The sequence below is a fragment of the Lathyrus oleraceus genome, chromosome 5 (assembly GCF_024323335.1).
Source record: "Lathyrus oleraceus cultivar Zhongwan6 chromosome 5, CAAS_Psat_ZW6_1.0, whole genome shotgun sequence".
NCBI classification, from domain to species: domain Eukaryota; kingdom Viridiplantae; phylum Streptophyta; class Magnoliopsida; order Fabales; family Fabaceae; genus Lathyrus; species Lathyrus oleraceus.
Window position 1 is genome coordinate 55,752,393 of NC_066583.1, and position 13,737 is coordinate 55,766,129.

Sequence of the window (13,737 nt, forward strand, 5' to 3'; positions counted from 1 at the left end):
TGGAGATTGTATGCATTATTCAAGGAGTAATTCTATTTAAAGCCAGAATATTCTGTTTCCTGAAAAGGAATGATTCGCTGCTATTTCTTAGGGAATACGCAATAAATAGAATTAGGGTTTCATGCTGCCCAGGCCCATTTAGAAAACTTCTATTTAAAGACTATGTAAACCCTGTTTATATATAGAAAACACGAACGGTGAAGTGAGTGAGTATTAGGGTTTTAGTCTTGTGTGCGTTTGTGAATTATGAGTCATTCATCCATCTTGTTGATGTGTGAATTGGACTGAGTTTTTGAGTTGTAATTTGTCCACTCCAAGCTTTGAAGTACGAGTGTATTTGTTTACTTGATTGAAGCTTTTAAGCAAGATCAAGCGTGTGTCCTTGAAGTGTGTCTTCTTTCTTTTTGGTATTTGTTCTAGTATCACTGTTGTGAGTAGGGTCTCATGTCTAAGAGTTCTTAGGTAGAAATCATACGGGTAGAGATTAGGTGAAAAAACTGTAACTTGAAGTTATTTACTGAGAGTCTTTGAACTAATTCTGTTTAGTGTATTTCCTTTCTGGCTTCCCCCCAGACATAGGTGTGTTTGCACCGAACTGGTTTAACAATTGCTTGTGTCGTTTTTCAACTGTTTCCTGGTTTTTATTCTGTTCATATTTCACTTGTTGGTCAGATATTAGTGTCGTGACATTACCTTCGACATCTCATATCTGATACCAAAATTTCAACTTGCGTGTATGCTCGAGCATGGGAGTGGAAAGTATTAGCTTATTTGCGATAAAATGGATGCACTTGGATCATACTCTAGGAGTTTAAGATTACTGGCTCACACGTGGAGGCTTAAGCGTCGTTCACGGTAGAACGAAAGTAACATGTCTTTTTTGAGAGGTTTGAAGAGAATGCAATGAGGCAAAAGACGATTTGATTTGTCGGGTTGATTTTAGTACGGAGACAAGCATCAAACCCTTGGCTAGATACAACCAACAGTCCAAGAACTCGGAAGTTGAGAGAATAATGTTATCCTAACCACTCTTTTTCATCCAAAAGATATTTGAATTGTGAAAAAGGTTTGACAAGTCTAATAATTGGAAGTTAGAGGGAGACAAGTATCTGACCCTTGACTAAGTACGATCGACAATCTGAATACTTGGGAGTCGAGAGGATAATGGGATCCTAACTACCCTTTTCTCCCACATAGTTCCTAGATCTAACTTGTATGAATCATTAGATGTTTTAAGGGGGAAGTCAAGTGTCGGGTCCTCAAGCTTGGTACGACCGACAACCTAAGTACTTGAATTTTGTGTTCAAGCACGTACACCCCATTTTGAATTCTGTTTGTTATGAAAATGTTTTAAAAAAAGGCACTTGACGTTGGATCAAGTGTTTGGATTTCATATGAAAAAATGTGTGAAGAATGGAGGAGAGAGATAGAATGATATTAATAAGAGAATGGATAAGAGATGTGGATCATGGATCATGGAATGGATGGGAGATACTTGACATTGGATCAAGCACTCACGTTGCAATGGTGTGAGTTTTATTTAGAAAACAACTTGATGTTGGATCAAGTACCTTTTGTTTCTTCTGAAGTGCTTTATTTTATCTTTTGTTTTTTTCTTTTATTTAGCGTGCATGATGAACCAATAAAGGAAATAAACCTAGACTATTACACTTTCATGGGGTGGGGGGACACATGACCCACTTTGGGGGGATTGAAGCATTATAACATAAATGGGAAATGGAAGGAAATTATACAAGATTACAAACTATGTACCATGCCTAAAACATACAAGTGGAATGGTCTTCTTGCAGAATTTGGCAAAGTGGTAGACTTCCTCAGGGGTGTTCTCAGGGTACATGATTAAATCATCCTCTTTTAACTTCTCGAGAAATTCTTGGAGGGCATAATTATTCAGGATAACCCTGTTTGCATACTTGTCCTTCCACTCGTTGTAGAGGGCTTGAAGGTTTTGGATAATGTCATCCCTTTGAGCCATTGAAGCTTCTGCCTCACAACATCTCTCCTCCCAATATCTGAAATTGTTTTTCAATTCCAAGTAGGCTTGGTCGTAGATCCCCATCTTCAAGTTCTTAATTTCCCCGCAACCTCTTCCAAGGTTGAACTGCTCACGTAAGAAACTTCGATAGACTTTCTCCCTCTCCAACTAATACTGGGCTAACAGATCCTTGCACTCTTTGAGAGTGGTCCTTAGCTTTAGCATTATGGCCTCATAATCTTATCAGACCTCCTTCTTCATTGTGTTCGATCTCTCAACAATTCTCTCAAGGTCCTTGATAGTTTGGTACGCTTGATCCAACTTGTTGTTGTGAAAGTCTAGCTCAAAATTGGCTCCTTGTAGAGCAACACCAACCCAAACTCTTTGGCCTTTTATTTCCTTAGCATCTTCTTGCTGACCTCGAACTCCTCACAGACTTGTTTACCCTTATCTTCAAAGGAATTTTTCTATTGCTTGGTACGACCGAGTTGGACTTGTAGTTGAGTGTTCTCTAACTCAAGCTCTCGTATTTTGTTGGTAAGTTTTTCCATGTCTTCTTGTAAGATAGACTCTGGTTCGGGCATCAACGGGAATGATGAAGAGTCATAAAGGAAAGGCATATTGACGAATCTAGCCCTTTCTCGCACACACACAAATTAGGGTTCCTTAGCCAAGATGTTCTTTTTTCTCCACTCTTGGTCAATTCAGATTATGCTTGTCCAAGCTTTCTTTACTCTCTTCACGGCTGAATTGAGTGGGTCCACAATGTTGACGATAAAAGGTACAAGGTCTCGGTCCTCGGGAGGACTCAACCTAACATATCCCAATTGTCTCTTGAGTATCATGGGATTGTAGTTGATGCAACCATGTTTTCCTATTCAGGGGACATTTGGGAACCCTTCACATCTTGAAATGACGTCCTTAGTCTCCCATTCTCTCTTATACCAAATGATAGAACTAGCAAAGAGAGATCTGAATCTTTGAGGCCATGACAGATTGCTATAGGAAAAAGGTCCTCATTGAGGAATATGAGTCCTCATCCATAAATGCAAGAGGGGAGTGCAACAGAGAAAGGTTCCTCCTCTCTTCTCATGCCTTGTATGGAAGGTATGATAGAAGTGTGCGAGCAATAATGGCACTAGTTTGCTGGTTAGGAAGATCTCCACTACCAAGTGATCTACAAAATTATCTATACTACGGAATAGAACAATTCCATGGATCAATAGTGCTAAGGTCATGCTACAGAATTCTTCTAACTTCCTTGATCATTTTCCAATCATGGTCTTCTAGGAATTTCTTCATTAGACCTTTGACAGTACCTTTGGGTCCCCAATTGTCCACTAGCTCGTTGGTGTTGATACCCAAGACTGAAGATAGTTCGGATAAGAAAAATCCTTTTTCCAACTTGGGGAAGGGGTTGTATTCTTTTATTGATCGGTTGAGGAGCCTCTCAATTTCTTCTAGAGTCGGGGATAATTAAAAGTCGAGGAATGTAAAACATCTTACCGGGATGTCCTAGTACTCAGCTAGGGTGGTGAGTGCTCCATGGTCTACTTTTTCAGTTAGGAGGTCTAAGATATTGCCATATGTAACTTGAAAACTGTTATCTTTGGTGGATGTTACCCTAGAGCATAGAACCTCCATAGTGTCAGTTTCTGGACTTTTATATCTGAAGTAGAAAGTATTTTTCCTTGATGTAGGATCCATGAATATGTTTGAAAACTGTCTTGTATTTCCTGCGTTAAACAATAAGATGCTAAGAGCTTTGATTATTTAATGATGTATGAATGGATGAACATTTTTTATTGGTTTCCACGGAACTCAGGCACAAGGTTCAAAATCTGGGGTCACTGTGACAAGGAAACCTTGCCAGGTGACAACTCTATCAAGGAAATCTACTCTAAGCGAGATCTTCGTATTGACCCTCACGAGGAAAGTTCCTCGGGGACCTATACTACATAATCATCGGTCTAGGCCAACGAAGGTTAAATGTTCTACAAAAAGGGTCTTAGGGTCACAAACTCTAATGAAGATAAGGATGCTTACATCGAAACCTCGATAGTCATCAATACCTCTAAAATAGTCTACCACTAATTGAGGTTACTATACGACCCTTCACGGGGAAAGCTCCCCGGGGACCAATACTACTCAACCTCTCCTATCTCAAGCATACTCTCAGACTCGGGTGGAGAGTCTTTCACACAAGGCTTAACTGCAATCATTATTAACTGTTTTTGTTCTTTGTCACAGAGCCAAAGTCACATACAAACAAACAAATATATATATAATCAGTAATAAAATAATAAAATAATAAAAGAATAAAGATAGAAAAAATAAATAAGCGTATGAATTCGCACACATGTAAAAAGGGACAACCAAAACTAGGCTTGACTTACTTAGGGAAACCGGGTCCCCAACAGAGTCGCCAGTTGTCGCCACCATGGTTTTGGAGCCAGTGAACCAGATGGACTGAATAAAAAAATGTGCCTAATCCCGAAGAGAGAAAGCACAAAATAGAAGAATCACCACCGAATTTTATTTATGTTCCTCTATGGGAGAGGAGAGGGGAAACAGTCGATAAAACCCTCGGGGAAAAGAGGTGCACACAAGAAGTGTAATACAGATAAAGAATCGGTCTCACAACCGAGATTGGGTTCAGAAGTCGATTACGCAAGGGGAAGGTATTAGCACCCCTTACGTCCATGGTACTCCATGTGAACCATTTAAGTTATTTGTGTGCATGGATATTTATCTGCTTATTACTTTATTTTCAAGAAGATAGTGTGAAAGAATGGGATTTTGGATTTTTTTTATTATTGTGCTCTCCAAGGATTGTGGCCCTTGTGCCCACGTATCATTTATCAGATGATGAAGAGTTAGAGCTCCATAGTTCAAAGTAAAAATGTTTATGGGTTGGTTGATTTTACCTTTGAGAAAAGGATTTTCGGAGTGATGCCCTAAGGCATAAAAAATGGGTTTGATGAGTTGTGTTGATTTTACCTTGAAGAAGGGTTTACGAAAAGATAGTTTGTGATTAGATTGCACTAAAGTCTATGGATGGAGGTGAATATTCTAAATAAATAAGTCAAGCATCTTGTGTCCAAAATAATCAGAGTAACGGTGTGAAAGCTCCATTCTTACTCATTCTTCACCACTTAAGACTCGTGACGCGTAATACTAATCATAGTTTTATTGTATTTTGAATTTGATTATGAAAAAGTCACTTGACGTTGGATCAAGGGTTTTTTGATTTTGATTATGAAATTGGTGATGGATTAAGAAAATACAAAGTAACCATGTAAGAAATTAAAGGGTCTCATTATAAGGAGGGACAAGAGAATGTCTTATGTGTGCAAAAGTGACATATGCTAACAAAAGATAATGGTCTTACAGTCATGTCTCCCTAGGGCAGTGCCATGATGCCATTCTTACAACAGGTATATAAGTTACAGGTGAAATCCAAAGTTGAAACAAAGTATCATAAGATAAGGGTAAGGTCCACAAAGCAAAGGTCCTAAGTGAGATCCTCTAAGTCAAATGGTTGATTACAAGTGGAATGCATCTTTTTGGTCTTATTATTTTATCATTGTCATACCCCAATTTTGTCCGGGCATATTTAAATTTTTGTAAAATCGATTTCATTTTTAATTTTCATCATATGCACAACATGGCATGCATTCCATCATGAATAATAACTAAAATATCAATCAGAATAAATTTATTGAAAATACAGACAAATCGGTTGAATCATTTTCTCAAGAACGTGCACAAATCAGCGGGTAAAAAGTTTCAAAATTAAAATTACAGACACCAGTATTATTAATCTAAGGTTCACGTAGTTTAACCTGGTGTGCTCGTTATATTTTTCAGCGACTGTTTCGATTGCATTTTGACCCGCCTGAGTCTGTTAACCCGTGAAAATTTATTTCAGCATTTGAAGAAATGCTGTATTTTTTCAATAAGTATACTTTGTGATGATCATTTTAATGTGTCTGATTTAATTTTTCGAGCAAATTTTCGTCCGACTTCTATTTATACTCGGTCCTTTTATTTCTTTGTTCTAGTATCCAAATTAGAGATTGTTTTATTATTATTATTACTTAAATAAAATTATTGTTTAGGAATTTTTAATAGATATTTTTCTTTAATAATAGGTAATAGTAATAGTTAATAAATAAAATATATTTTTAACATTGGATCCCCTTTCTAAATAACCAGCATCAAAAATCTGGAAAAGATTTTTTTTAACAGCTCATGTCTCTCTCATCACTCTCCCTCACGTTTCCTCTCTCTCACACGTTATCCTCATTTCCATCATCACACTCCACTCTATCAGTCTCTCTCTAAAATAATATGTATTAAAAAAGAAAAGAAAAAGTAATAAACTCTCCCTTCTCTATCTCAAAACAAGGAGGAAAATAAAAAATGAATTATTTTTTACTCTTCTTCTTTCCAACGCCAAACCTCTCACCGTACTCCCTCTGTTTTCCGCCGGAAAGTTCCTTTCACCGGCGAAAACCCATCCTCACCGCGACCCAACCCCCAAACCGCCGACGACTTTTCTCTCTTCCGCCACACAACCTTCAGTATAACACCCTCATCCGCCGACGAAATGGGAACCACCGTCACGCACACCTTTCACACAACATCACCACCATCATAAAATCTCTCTCCGATGTGATTCTCTCCAAACGCCGCGTCTTTACAGCGCCATAAATCCACCGTCCTCCACCGAACCGCCGCGTTCTCCTCCCGCCACCACAAGTCGCGCCTCCGCCGACATCACACAAACCACTTGTCAAACCCGTTTTCACCATAACGACGAGCTCATCAAGCTGGAGCAAGCCAACACATTCCGGCGACGACGATTCGTTTTTTCTACTTAAGGTTTTCTTTTACCATGCTTTATGTTGGTTTCAAACAGAAGGATTCTTTTTTTTTTCTTTCTTTTTTTATTTGTTTTGTAGAAAACTATGGCATCCTGGTTTGTTATGTTGAAACTTTAATTCAAATTTACTTTATTATTTTATCCTTAATCTATTTATATTTGTATTATCAAAAAATTAAGCTTGCATTTAGTGTGTGTGCAGTAGATGACCGAACGTTTACTATCCTCCCGTTTCGGTTACTTTTACATTCTTATTGTTATAAGATTAGATGATCAATTTGTCTACTTTTTGTTAACTTTAAAAGTTTATTTAAAAAATGAAAATTAATGCTTTTGGGTTATACTTCTTACTAAATAATTGCATGGTAGTACTCTTATTTGGTTTTATAGGAAGTTTTGAATTTGGACAATGTGATACGAGGTATTAAGCCCATCTATTTTGGTTATTTTCTTTTGTTTAGCATTTATTTATTTGTTTTATTAATTTGTTTTATTTATTTAAGTAGAGTTTTATTTATCAATTTAAAAAAAAACCTAATATCATTATTATTAATGTCTAGTATTAATTATATAATTTACTACTTTTTGTTTAATTATTATTATTATTATCATCATTAATCATTTAAAATTAGATAATTATTCATTCTTTTTTTGATTTTTTGAGATTCATTTGTATTGATATTTGTTTAGTCGTATGTATGAGTGCTTGGTTCCATATGCGTGGTGTGTTACATTTATGACAAACCATTCCCATACCATCAATTCAAACTAATTTTTAAAAAAAATCAAACAATTCTCGATTCAAAGTCGAGCCCATTTTCGAACACCTTTGTAAGTCGATCACTTTTAAAGCATCGCCATCAATCTCACATAGCTTACTCTTGGTTTTTCTTACAATGAGACCTATTCGATTTTATTTAATCGAGTAGAAGAATAATACACTAAAATAAAATTCATTTCATTCATAAACACAAATTTAAAACCTCGATCCAACATCGAGTATTTTCATTCAAATTAATTCAAAATACCTAAATCACAATCGGATACCATTTCATTTGGAAATAAAAAGGGGGATGGTTTTGAGTTTTCAATTCCTCTCCTCGATTATTTGAATACGAGTTCTCATACTCGGTTAGTCAAATAGTCGTCACTTCTATCCATCTAAGCACAATCAAACCGAATCATTTTTGTAATAAGAAATGAAAAAGGAGATGACTTTGAGTTTTCAACTTCTCTCCTCAACTGTTTGAATATGAGTTCTCTTACTCGGTTAGTCAAATAATTGTCATCTCTCTTAAAGACTTTCCTAACTCGTTTAAATCAAAATATTTCATAATAACGAAATGAAAAAGGAGATGACTTTGAGTCTTCAACTTCTCTCCTCAATTGATTGGATACAAGTTCTCTTACTCGGTTAGTCGAACAATTGTCATTTTCCACCAACTTATATCGTAAGTCAAATCATTTTCATAATAAACTATACGAAAAAGGAGATGGTCTTGAGCCTTCGATTCCTCTCCTAAAATGCTTGGATATGAGTTGTCTTACTCAGCAATTCAAGTACTTGTCGTCTATTCTAAAAATACATCAACCATACATAAACTTATTTTCATAATCACTTAGATGAAAAAGAAAGTGGTCTACGGTCTTCTATTCCCTTTCCCGACTATTAGGATACGAGTTGTCTTACTCGACTATCCGAGTATTCGTCATCCATTCAAAACACCTTAACTATTATCAAATCATTTTTGTAACTAAGGATGAAAAAGAAAGTGGTCTAGAGTCTTCTATTCCCTTCCCCGACTATTAGGATACGAGTTGTCTTACTCGATTATCCGAGTAATCGTCATCCAGTAAAAATACCTTAATTATTACTAAAAGCTTTTATAATTAAGGATGAAAGTGGAGATGGTCTAGAGTCTTCGATTCCTCTCTTCGGCTATTAGGATACGAGTTGTTTTACTCGACTATCCGAGTAATCGTCATCCAATAAAATATATTAACACATCAAATCTATCTGTTCTCGCCCTCGTGCGACCAGAACCAATCAAACAAAACATCAAACATATCAACTCAACTTGTCACCCTCGTGTGACCAAAACTATTTTCAGAAAGAACACCATTTAATCCTTTCTAATGCGCATAGTGCTTAAGCCTCCTTCGAGAGTAGACAAGCCAACGTTTAGCCTTTAGAACGCGATCTAAACAATTATTCACTAAAAAACACTAACCAACCGTAGTTCCCCGAAATACGAATGCTCTGATTTCCTTATTACACCATAAGGATACGTAGGCAAGAGATTGTTGTATCTTCGCGAGCACACTAATAAAAAACCCCCCCTTTTCTTTTCTGAGGTTCCCATCCATTTCTATTTTCAATATATTTATAACCCGAAGAGAACAAACAACATAAGCTAACATTCAAATCGCAAAATTGAACTAAAAGGTTCCCGTTGAGTACAACGGACGTAAGGGGTGCTAATACCTTCCCCTTACGAAATCCACTCCCGAACCCGAATATGGTTGCGACGACCATTATTCTATTTTCTTAAAGGTTTTATAGATATTTTCCTATTCCCTTATTGGGATAAATAAAGTTCGGTGGCGACTCTGTTCGAACATAATTTTTTCCGCGGCCATCGCGAGGAATCGTATTTTTCGAGATGCGACAATCATGTTTTTGTTGTTTTTAATTGTATGATGATAATAAAGTAAATAACAATATTAAACATGCATGATGAGTATATACAATGATGATGATGATAATGAATACTTGAATGTAAATTATAATAAAATAACATAAAAGTAAATCACAAGGTAATAATAACAAAATCACAACAACAAAGGTTAATAGTATCAAAGTTAGTGAAGTGTAGTTAGTGGTTAGTAAAAATGTATAAGGTTATCACTTGAGGATTATCTATCCATAGGTCAAAGATTCAAAATATGGTGCATCAAGTAATAACTTATCACTAATGCAAAGTATTGAAGATAATCAATGATAATCTAACAATAGATTTGTAACAATGAAAATTATACAACCCCAAGTCCATCTATCAATAGTTTGACAAACAGAAGATTATATCATTTGATGATTAAAGATTAACAAGTTGATTAAGTGTTAAGTTATACAGTGAAACAGTGATTTATGTACAAGGTAAACAAGGGAGAAAAATGGTTAGAGGGTTAGCATCCAAAGGAATCAAAACAAACAAGATGAAACAACAAGTTATATATATATATATATATATATATATATATATATATATATATATATATATATATATATATATATATATATATATATATATATATATATATATATATATATATATATATATATATATATATATATATATATATATATATACAAACATAGTTTCATATATGCGTCAAATAACTCAAGTTTGGTTGAAATAGAGGCAACCTATCAATGCCTCAAAGTATCATGAATGCTCCATTGATCATTCAATGATAGATTTTAAACAATGAAGGTTTTATCAACCCTAATCAACCATAGTCATGACCTAATAGACTTCATTAGCCATTATGATTAAAAACATGAAAAGTCAACCAAATATGCCTAAAATAAATAATCCAAAGGTGTAATAAAAACACGGAGAAAATAATGAGGTTTTGTGTTGGACATATTTTAATCATTATTAAAATAAAGGTTAAAAAATTAAAATTAAAATGAAAATAAATAGGTTTAAAAATAATAAAAAGGAAAAGAATAAAAAGATAAAACATCACATGGGGGCACTAGGGGTTGAACCTCTGACCTTAGGGTCATGGGGTCAACCCCCTTACCAACTGAGCCAAGCGCTCTTGGTGACAAAAGCGTGCTTCAATGAAATAAATAATAAAACAACAACAAAAATAAAACACACGTGTGATTCAGGCAATGAGAGTGAGACAACAAAAGTTTTCAAATGCAATCGCGTGAAAGTGACTTCGTCTTCAACCTTTAACCATCTAAATATAATCTTCAGAACTTGTGTTTTCAGAGGGAGTCAAACATGTAATCATCCTCCCCACACTCCATCATTCTCATCTCCACACTCATGAGCCATTAATTGGCTCTAAATGTGGAGAATTTCTCAAAAGTTTAGAAAAATATTTTAACCTAAAATAAAAATTAAGTGGTTAAGGGTTAGTAATCGAGGTTCAAATCACAGGGTTAAGCTTCAGTGAATGATTTTGAGCAAGAGGGTAACTTCTTTGAGTGAAGGAGATGAGTGGAACTACCTAATCGGAATAGGTTTCAAAAGTGAACTCCGATGGCTATGGTCAACTCAAGGGAAGTGTTTGTAGGGTGAGTTAATTTTTCAGAAAGCTTCAATGATGTTTTGGGATGGATTTTGGGTGCTTGATTTGAACTGAAATGACTTAGAACTTGAAAAGAGGAACTCTATTTTTGGGGAAGAAACTCAGTTTTGTAGCTGGGTGATTTTAGATTTTGAAGCTTTGTTCTCAGATGGATTACCTTTCCCTATTTATAGGGAAGGTGTTGGGATGTTTAGGTGAGAGAATGAGAGGGGTTTGATCAGAGTTTGGATGTGGCTTGAAGCATGCTTGAAAGTTGGATTTTTTGGAAAAACGTTGGCATGTTCTAATCAGGTTTGCACTCCTAACCACATGGTTGTTCTCCTTAGCATCAAATAAGTGCAACAAAGTGCTTTGATCTGACCTGCTATTGGTTTGTCATTTTATACATTTTGGGAAATTTCTGAATTTTGCACGTGGCTCGAGTTCCTCATTTGGTGACCTCCTTGAACCCAAGTTGATTTCTAAACATGTCTCACTATGTTATGCAATATGTTAGGGGTCAAAAAAGAATCATATCAATGAGTTTAAATGACTTGGTACACAAAATGCAAATTCTGATTGGTTTGGTGCATCATGATAAAATCCAAACTTTGATTTTGGGCCAAATGAAATTGGCTTGTGAATTTTGCATAAAACTTGTGCTAAATAATATTTAACATGTCCTTTATCAAATATAAAAATAACCAGGTCAAAAGGAGTTATGGTTTGGAAATGGCAATGTGGTAAAGTGAGGGTCTTGCGCATGACTTTAGGTCTTGCTACTTATTTCGACCAGCTTGGCCAATGCAAAAACTGAGGACCTTGCTCAATGAATTAGGTCTTGGTCCTTGAAAAAAAGTTTAAGAGGGACTCAATTAGGACATTTGGCATAAAGAAGATCTTGAAAATCTTGAAAGGTGAAAAATTTATGGACTTTGGATCAAATGGTAGGCCATTCTTGCCAAAATGTGATCAACCAACATGACCTAGAAATGTCACTTTGCAATTTCTTGATTTTCAAGGTACAATGATGGATGTTTGAAGCTCATATGATCATATCATGATGTAAAATGAGGCTTGTAGCTTTGTGAGGTGATTTTAGGTCAAGTCCATAGGTGAATTCAAGGCATTGCAAGTTCAAAGTTCATGATCAAACCAATGACTTGTACCATGAATGCAATGGGTGTTTGATTTGTGAGTTTTGGTTAAAAATGGCTTGAATAAAAGGTGAATGAAGTGGGGTATGATGGTATGATCAAATGAGGCAAGGCATAAAACCAAAAGATGCACATATTAAGGTTTCTTGAACCATAAGTTTCATCAAGAATCATGGCCAGTCAAATTAGGGTTTTTAGGTGAAATGGATGTTTTTAGATGATTCAAAGGATTATGGTATGAATTTTTTTTGGATACTAGGGGTCTTCAATGGCATGGTCAAAACTCAAAGTGAACCATGACTTGTACAAGCCACTGAGGGTCAAGAACTAGGGTTGAAGTCCTTAGGGTGACAAGATGAATCTTCACATGTCTTCAATGGGGACTCACCATTAAATTATGTGTTTGGAGAGTGAGTGAGATGTCTTGAGTAACCCTCCAAGGTTGTGGGTGCTTAAGGATGAATATTATGGGCAAGGTGGCTTGGGCACACCTCAACATGATCAGTGAGTCTTGAGGCTTCATAAATGAACCTCATGCCTTAAGTTTGTGGAACATTGTGGGAGTAAATGCATATGAGATGATATATAAGGGATGTATGCTTATGAATCAAGGTTATAGAGGATGATATGGAGTTAGGGTAAATTTGAGGGTATGACATCTGGTATGGTAGGTATTTGGACTTGAGTAGTATGTGTGGTAGGGTAGGTGAGTTGGTGGGGTTAGGTGTATGTAATATAGGTGTTGGTACTTAGGGGAGAATGTTGAGTGTAAGTGTGAGTGGATAATGTTCCACAGTGCTTATGAATGGGTGGAATGTTGGATTTATAAGAGAGATCATCCATTTACCTAACACCTTAAGGTTTTGGGTTGCGATGTGGTATCTCCCTCTCTTGTGGCCTTAGAGCATTAGCCTCATTGGTGATCTTAACTCTCACGGGCTCCCTAACATTGTGGGATATGTGTGTTAGGGGTTGGTGGGGTTAGGGGCTCGTGTGTATTAGGGGTAAGTGTGTTAGGGGAAAATTTTAGGTTGTTATCCAATGGATAATATTGGTATAGTAGATGTTTTATGGGTGTAGGTGTGGTTGTGGAATGATATAGATTGGTCGTCAAAAGGTCGATCCTCAAACACAAGGGGTTCCCATAATGGGAGACAAGAAAAGAAAATCTATAAGTTCTGGGGTTTCTTGTTGGACCTGGGTATATGACCCATGAGATCATGAATTATACCTGCAATAGAGTAAGGGGTTAATACATGAGAAAACCAAATTGCAATTTTTTCCTCTTGCATTAGAGGTTCTGGGACATATGTGCATCCATCTCTGAAAATATGAGCTTTGAGTTTGGCAGTTTCCCTATTTAAAAATGGACAAGTGGCACTTCGAAT